A 9,339-nucleotide genomic window follows, 5' to 3' on the forward strand; every position below is an offset into this window, starting at 1 on the left:
CATGAAACTAGAAAACAAATAAACAGCATCAGTTAAAAATTTGAGATAAAACTATAAAAAGAAAGTGGATGTGTGTGTTTTTGATGGCAACTTGGCTTCTGTAATACTTTAACATTCCTACACTATTAATATAAACCTAATCATGGGAAAACCTTATTGACTAAGAGAGAAAAAAAATATTAAATTATTACCAGAAAAACCTTATTGACTAAGAGAGAAAAAAAATTATGTTTGGGTGGAAACTTACACAGCCATGTATCCTACAATTGCATACAGTTTCATAGCTTGCAACTTTATTTATATTCACACACCATAGTGTAAGAAACTTGAAGACATGCATGTAAATTATGTGGCAAAGGAAGTCTATATAAAAACAGTTTATTTCCGTAATCTTTTACTACAGTTTAAAAAAACAGTTTATAATCTATTGTGTGTGAAGATTGCAGATTTTTAAGTTAATTATTAGGCATGAAACGTCGTACTGAAGAACTTGATCATGGAAACTGTTTTGTTAGTGAATAGGATAGGATTTCAAGTTTGTCTGTTTTACTCAACAAAATGGATTATAAATGAGATTGAGGAGAGATAAAAGAGGGTGTTTGTAATCTTTATTTTCTCAAGTGATGGTTATGTTTTAAACCTGTTGTTCCCTCTTTCTATGCCAATCTTTTCTTGAAACCATTTATTTGATGTCAATCATTTCCTATTTTTATTGAATTAAGGGCTGGAACAGTTCCTACATTGGTTACAATTCTTGTGGTTTTCTAGCTAAACTAAACATGGATTGCAAAACTCCTTCCACTCTTGCAGCCATGGTTTTCTCTTCATCTACCAAGTGTGTATAGTTAAAATCTTTGAAGATAAAGACCACTTCATGGTAATAACATTCACATCACGATAAAGATAATGAAACACAATAAACACCTTAAGATTGCTACCAATTATGGAGCTTCTTGGTCCTTCCTCACTTGAACAGTCCCAACTACTTAATGGAAACACAAAAGTAAGTTCGGTTTCATCTATTGATCGAGAAGATAACCCATTATAAAACTGAGTTGACATTGCACTTTTGAATAAATCGCTATTTCTCTCTATATTGGACGATTTGGCACGTAACCTCCGTAAGGATACTGTCCGAAGTTCAACGCGGCATGTTTGTGCTGTTTGTTATTGTGTGTGAATGTCACTTTGATAGATATATGTGACATATTGAAACCGTTGGCTGTGTTGAGTTACGTTGCAATTTTCCGGTTTTGCGAACGGAAGAGGCACGTTAATGGAAGTTGATGATGATGATGCTGTTTGCGTTGCTGTGCTGATGATGATGATGCTGTTTGCGTTTCAAAACATCATGTATATATTGGAATATGCAGTTAAAATAAGTTTACAAAGTTTGTTACCCACACAGCACAAGCCGTTTCAAAGAGGCAGGATACATGGAATATGCTGATGATGATGATGTTGTTTGCGTTGTTGTTCTAATGGCCAGAGAGTGAAGGAAATAGAGAGGTAGTAGTGGTGGTGGTGGAAGTGATGATAGGAGTGATGTTGTTCTAATGGCCATGTCATCAAGTAGCTTTTAAGTAGCATTTGCCACATCACCAATTAAATTAAAGCCCAGTCAGCAAATATGGTAAAAGAGTTTGGTAAATCTAGGTTTTGAGTTTTATAAGGGGCATTTAATAAAAAAAAAACTTCATGGGGCGTAAACCAAAACTCGCTATATTGGCAGGGGGTGAAGTATATTAAACCCTTATTTTAATGAATATTCTAAAAGGGTTAATACCATATGAAAAACAATTTTGATGATGCATAGTGAAAAATACTACACATAGATGAATAACAACAACTCGATGTAAAAAATTCATGAGATGTTTGATGCAAAATATTTTAATGCAAAAAATTTAATGTCAATGAATATCATGATGCAAATGAAAACATATAACATCAAATGAATGAAATGATCCATATGATAATACAATGTACAAATGAATGTAATGCTCAAATGAATGAGATATATCATGCATACAAATCAAACATATACAAAATACAACAAACAACCAAATACCAACAAATAATTAAAGGTACACTAATATAATGAGAAGGAGAGTGAAACAATTATACCAATTTGATGATATAGGCTCTAACTTGTTGCACAAGTAATGGTTAGTACACAAAAATTTAATCAAAAGTACAGTACAATCAGAAACAAAATACAATTAGATACGTCTTCCTTTGCACGTATAGAGAGAACTTCTTAGACACTCCTTAACAAGATATCAAATGAAATGAAATGGCACATGTTCTGATTATCTTCACTTGTGTCTTCACGCCTATCAATGATTAAATACTTCATTGCTTAAACTTATGCATCGACAAACTCGGATAACTCTTCAACATTTGACAGTAATATGGCTCACAAAAAAACTTATTACTTTGAGTCTTCTCACAGGCTTGTTGAACAATTTATGAACACACAAACATATTCATAAAAACTATCTTTATCTTCCTTTAGGATGAACTTGAAAGAGTAGGCTTCAAGGAGATGCTTCCAATTTCTTCTAACAATCATTTTCTCCCTTTTGTTGGATTCAGATGCTTCAAGCTTCATGAATAATCAAATTTCCAAATAGAATTGAAATATTTAAATTCATCAAGTCATGTGATTATTAGGAGTGAATTAGTAGTGTTTTCATGTGTTAAAATAATTATCTTTTGATCTTAAGTTGAACATATCTTGTGAGTTTTAAGGATTTTATGGTTAGAATTGAACTTTAGAGGTTCGATGCTAATTGTAGAGCAACTTGCATCACTTTAGGTGTTATTTGTGCAGATTTTAAAGTTGAAAAGTAAAAGACGAAGAAACACGAAGGCGTAGAGGTTCTGGAGAACAGAAATCACAAAGAAGGAGGATGAAGCAGAGGCCGAGCCGCGGTGATTAGGGGCGAGACGCGCCATCACTTATGACTGTGGCTCGCGCCTCGCCAATCCGTGCCGAGCCGCGGTAGCTTCGTAAATAAGAAAAAATATTATAAATAGAAGCCCTAATCCTCATAAGAAAGAGATCTTTTGGTGAGCGAAATTCAGAGAGCAATCCTATTCCAGAGCAGACAACAACATCCGACGGAGAATTCAACATCAATTGAAGACATTCCCTTGATGAAGAGGAATCCCTCTATGAAGCTTTGTGTGTTCTTCATGTCTATGGAAAGCTAAACCCCATTGTGTTGAGTTTAAGGTAGTAGTTAACCTATGAAGATCCAATTACTTTGATTAATTCCTGTGAACAATCGTTTAAGTTTTATTATCAATAAAGAACCTTGCTTTTATTTTATATCATTGTTGAACTATCGATCGAGAGATAGGGTTTATACTTTTGCCCTAGGTTCTTATATTGACTTGTTGATTAATACTCAGAGATGAGATTTTGAAGAAGTTTTCATAAATCATCGTGGTTAATTCCCTTTATCTTTATAGTTATTCTGAGAGATCGAATATCATACCGGTAAAGGTGGTTCTAAATTGATCATTAGACATAATATCAGTTTTGAGGATGAATGAAGATAATAACTTAGACAATGTTCACTTGTGGATTAATTGATTATTGCATATGAATAGGTTGATGAACGCTAGAACTCAACATATTCATTCACCATTGTTATTCGTTCTTTAAGCTTCTAGTCATTCAATTACTATTCTGTTATTTGCAATTGGAGATTAAAACAATCAAAAATCAATATTTTTCACTACTCATTATAAATTAACTATAGAACGGCAGTAATATTAACTCAGTCTCTGTGGATACGATATTAGAAAATATTTACCCAAAATACTTTCAACAGTGATTAGGTGGCCATTCTTGCACATATACCTTAACACTTTGTCACCCCAATCTTGGTTAGATAAAGTCACACTGAAATTCCAAAAGATGATTATATAAACAGTTAATAAAATGATATTAGATTGCTTCACATAACTCAAAGTCATTTAATCAAATGATACCATACAAGCAACATGATATCTTTTTAATCCTATAGATTCTGCTATTTGAATATATGGGAGCTCTATTGAACACACCCTTCTGATTGTTTTAGCATGTATCCTTAACTTTTGAGTCGCTTAGACTTGGTGAAAAGACCAACACGGATACCACTTATTGGTGGAGGATATGGGGATCAAAACAGTCTATAAGGGGGAATAGACCATTCCCCTTTAAAAACCACTTTCAAAAACATTTCCTATTACGAAATTAGAGTCTTACAAACCGATGCGCATATTATAGACTCTTAGGCCAGTTGTTGCTTTGGGACGAAGAAAATGTAACCAAGCGGGCTAGTTGTCGCTTATTATTATTTCACGCCTTGGCCGTCCTAGCCACTTCTTGGAGGATGGATGCCCATCCTACTGAGTTGTCTAGTGAAAGAAGCTATATTTTAGGCAGAGGTTTTGCATAACCGATTACACCAAAAGTGTAACCAGTTACACTATTCAAAAATTGATTTTTTTAATTATTTCCAAAAGGTATGGTTTGACATTGTTTGATGAATGAATGAATGTTAAAACTTATGAAGGATCTTCATGCACACTCCGCTTACCACAAGTTTTCATGTTCCCTCTATTACTCAAATTTTATTATTGGTTTTCGTATTATGCAACACTAATTTTTTTTTTGTTGAATCTTTTTCTGATTATTTTCTTTTGAATGATCTAAAGACAAAGATCTCTTTGTTCATAGGACAACATAAGAATGTCCTATACAGTCTACCATCACCATATCCATCTCATAAAGTACTTCATTCCACTTCCACAAATCTCCCTCACTGGCATCGTATCCTAGGCCATTCATCTGAGAAAATCCTAAGACTAGTGACTTCTTCTATGAAACTAAAGCTGAGTTCCACATCTCCCTGTATCTAGTGGGAAACTTCAAATAGTCACAAACCGCCCTTTTTCAAAGTCCAACCTAAAAAGCTCAAATCCATTTGAACTTATTTACACAAATGTATGGGGACCTGGACCTATTAGGTCGTTATATGATTTTTCTTATTATTTAGTCTTTGCAAATCATTTCGCTAAGTATGTTTGTTGTATCCGTTGAAAAATAAATCCAATGTCTCAGCCATATTTCTAAATTTCGAAAGTGCCGTAGAAAAGTTCTTCAATTTACCTATTTTCTCTCTATACTCTGATAATGTAGGTAAATTGACTAATATAAGATTTTTTCAAACTCAACAAGGAATATATCATTTCACAGCACAACCTGACACACCTAAATTAAATGCTACAGTTGAGAGAACACATTGACACATAGTCAAAATTGGCCGCATCTTTCTCCATCATGCTAAGCTACCATAAAAATTATGGTTATTAACCAATTACCTAAACTGGTTCTTAGTATGCAGTCACCTTATGAATTCCTCCACAAAACTAAATCAAACATTCATCAGTTACACTCATTTGGATTCCTTTGCTTTCCTTGGCTAAAACCTTACATCAAAAGCAAATTACAATAGAGATCTACATCGCGCATATTCATAGGTTACTCCACCTCACAATATGCATACCAATGTCTTAACCATATAATAGAAAAATATATACTTCAAGACATGTATCATTCTTTGATGAAAAATTTCCCTATTATCCTATCACTTATCAATCTGTCCCATTTGGGTCACTTAACCAACACACTACCTTGCCTCCCTACCAGATCATACATTCAAAAATTTCAAAAAATACATTGCCAACTGAACAAAATCCGAACTCACCAGATATTCTTAATGTTGTCCCTGAACAAGAGGTTCTGTTCAGTACTTTACCAGGTAATTCTTAGTCAAACTTTCTAACATATTTAAATATTTCCAATTCCAATACACACACAAACTACCCAGTGACTTGATTATCACCATATGGAAACACAACATTTTCAAACCAAAACATAGATTTGTTACATCCAAACATCCTTTACTAGAAAATATTGAACCATCTAGTGTAAGGGACGCAATGGATCATAATCATTTGGGACAAGCCAGTTCATCATAATTGGATGCAGTAATTGGTAAATGGTACACAGACTCTAGTTCCACCTACAAAAGATCAAAATGTTGTAAGCTGCAAATGGTTATCGTGAATTAAAAGGAACCCATATGGATCCATCTCTCTCTACAAAGCACAACTATTAGCAAAAGGATTCACTCAGAGTCATGGTATTGATTTCAAGGAACTTTTGCCCCACTGGTCCGTCCTCAAGTTATCAAGTTCATCCTAACCCTTGCACTAGGTCGCTCATGGAACATGCACCAACTTGATGTAAACAACAAATTTCTCCATGGATCTCTCACATAACAAGTATTCATGGCATGTGTGTAAATTATATGGAAATTAATTCTAATGTCCCATGGACAACATAAAAAGTTTCAACTTAAATGTGTTTTCTTCAACAACATGCCTAATGATTCTATAGTGTAACATTGTGCTGTTAAAGGATGTGTGATCCTTGTCTGAGCAATTCACAAGCTTCTGATTTTCAGATACCTCATGTGTAACCCTTTGGATCTCAAGTATTTTAAAATAATGTCTGCGAGACTTTTAGTTCTTCATATAAAAGAAAAATAATAACAATACAACATAAAGTAATAAGAATAATAACAAAAGTGACCCATCCCTATTTATTTATATATAATACAACATCATCACATACTTTCTGGTAAATATAGACGATCTTCTTCTCACAAGAAATGGCGACCAATTCATGAGCAACTTCATTGCAATCTCATCTCACCAATTCTCACTCAAAAATTTGGGTTATCCCTACTAATTCTTCGGTGTGCAATTAATACATATCAAAGAAGGACTCTATCTCTCACAACAAAATTAGGTAAAAGAAACATTGGAGAAATTTGACATGGAGGGGGCTAAACCATCACAACAAAATTAAGTTGTTGATGGTAACTTCATCTTGAGGGGGCGTAATAGATCAATATGTTTCCATCAACAATTGCGTACCTACTCTGCCTATAATATGGGGGACTGCAACAATCATCCCTAATTTATAGGAACATTTAGTCATTATTATCAGCATAGGATCACAGCTGACTAACCTAAATAGTAGCAATCCTAATTGCACTTTTCTATAACTAATTTATACCTACCTTATGCAATGCAAAACTAATTCATTCCATTAAATAGTAGCAGTACTAATTGCATTTTTCTATAACTGATCTATACGTATACCTATCTTATGCAATGCAAAACTAATTCATTCCATTACTTTATAGATGTATGGTGATTGGTTTATTTCATTTAGGGTGTGTTTGGTTCAAATGAAGGGGAGGGGAGGGGAGAGATTTTAATGGAGGGAAGAGAAGGGGAGGGGAGGTGAGGGAATTTTTTTAATCAGATGGGTGTTTGGTTCAAACGAGGGGAGGGGAGGGGAAGGGAGGGATTTTAATTAAAAATATGTTTGGTTCAGGAGGGGAGGGGAGGTGTTTTATTAATAATTTACATTTTTATCCTTATTATCTTATATAAGTGATACAATATGATATTCAAATGTGAAAAATTTATACATATTTTCTGTTAGTAAAATTTTTAATATTGAGTGACTAAAAAGTTATAATTTACTACTTAACATTAAAAAATTGAGTTCACTTAATTCAAATAAAATGTTCAAAAACAAATAAAACTATATGTTGATAACAACTTTGAAATCGTAATGAATTATTTAACACATAAAATACATAAAATAATTTATTATTAAATAGAAATGATTTAAATTTTTAATAAAATAAATAAATTAATTAAAATGAAAAATTTAAAATTTGATATAAAAGAAAATATGATAGGATACATAACAAAATTAGAAAAAAAACATAAATAAACATAAAAGAGTTATAAAAAAAATCAAAAAAGTGAAATAATTATGATTTATATTAAAGACAAAAATTTTAAAATAATTTGAAGGTGGAGAGTTATTATAATAAGTTGATAGAAGCAATCGAGAAAAATCACACAGAAGAGAGCAATAATACAAAAGAAAATGAATAATTTTAAAATATTAAAATTAAACTGAGGATATTATAGTAATTATAATAATTTTTAAAATATTAAATTGAGATTTCCTCCCCTCCCCTCCAAATCCCTCCGATTTGGAGGAACGCAAAAAGTGTGTTTTAGAGGGGTTTTGCTCCCCTCCCCTTCCCTCCCCTCCCCTCATAAAATTTAAACCAAACACATTTAATTAAAAATATTCTTTCAGTCTCCCCTCCTCTCCCCTCCCCTCCATCTACCCCGAACCAAACGCACCCTTAACAACCTAACGTAGTCTCTACATCATCCATGTTTTTGAAATCACTCGTATTAAACTTAAAATACTCAAATTAATCACAATGTTCATAAACTAAAATCATATTTTTTTTTCAATTATATTAATTAACATACCAAAAAAATTATACAAACAATAAACACATCAAAAATTCACTCATTACATTTGTAGAGACTAAAAAATATAATTTATTTTTATTAAAAAAATATAGAAACTAAAAATCGTTTAAAACATTATAAAAAAGTAACAAAACCTAGAGTCCTAGAGTATAGTTGAATATTATGGCTCAGGCTAGGGTGAGAGACCTGTTTAGGTCTCTCACCGTGAGAGACTTCATTTTTTTTTTTGATTTTAAATGCTTTTCTGCCATTGGATTAAATTGGGGTGCCGTTGGATTGAATTGGGGTTGATGATGTTATGGTGTACCCAACACACACAATAAAACTCCTTTAATGTTGATATATGTGTTTTGCTGTTTCCAATGTCTGAATGGTGTACAGTAAAAGCTAAAAATTATGCAGCCAATGATTATAGCATTAATTGAATGCTGAAGAAATTAAAAAAAAAAGGAAAATGACGTTGAAGGTTGGAGCAAATTTATCTTTATTTGGAATAGGGTGATACTGGCCATTATTTATGAAGAAAATTGATACAGGCATTAATTTTGAAGAAATTTAAAAATTGGAAATGATAAGACCAAAATTAATAAATCAATAACTGCATGAATAAATTTACATTAAAATTAGAATTAATATTCATTTTTATTTAAAAACCTGATTTTATTTAAATTAAAAAAATAAATAAAGTTTAACTTAATAAATCTGACGCAAAATTTATTTTGTAAAATTTATTTTTTTTAATTTAAAAAATAAATTATGTTTAACTTATAAAATCTCACGTTAATTTTAAATTTATTTTTTTATTTTAAAAAATAAATGATGTGTAAATTTAGAAATCTCACGATAATTTAAATTATAGGTTTTTTAATTTAAAAACAATTATGACGATTAAATAAATTA

This window comes from Vicia villosa, linkage group LG3, assembly GCF_029867415.1.
Source record: "Vicia villosa cultivar HV-30 ecotype Madison, WI linkage group LG3, Vvil1.0, whole genome shotgun sequence".
NCBI classification, from domain to species: domain Eukaryota; kingdom Viridiplantae; phylum Streptophyta; class Magnoliopsida; order Fabales; family Fabaceae; genus Vicia; species Vicia villosa.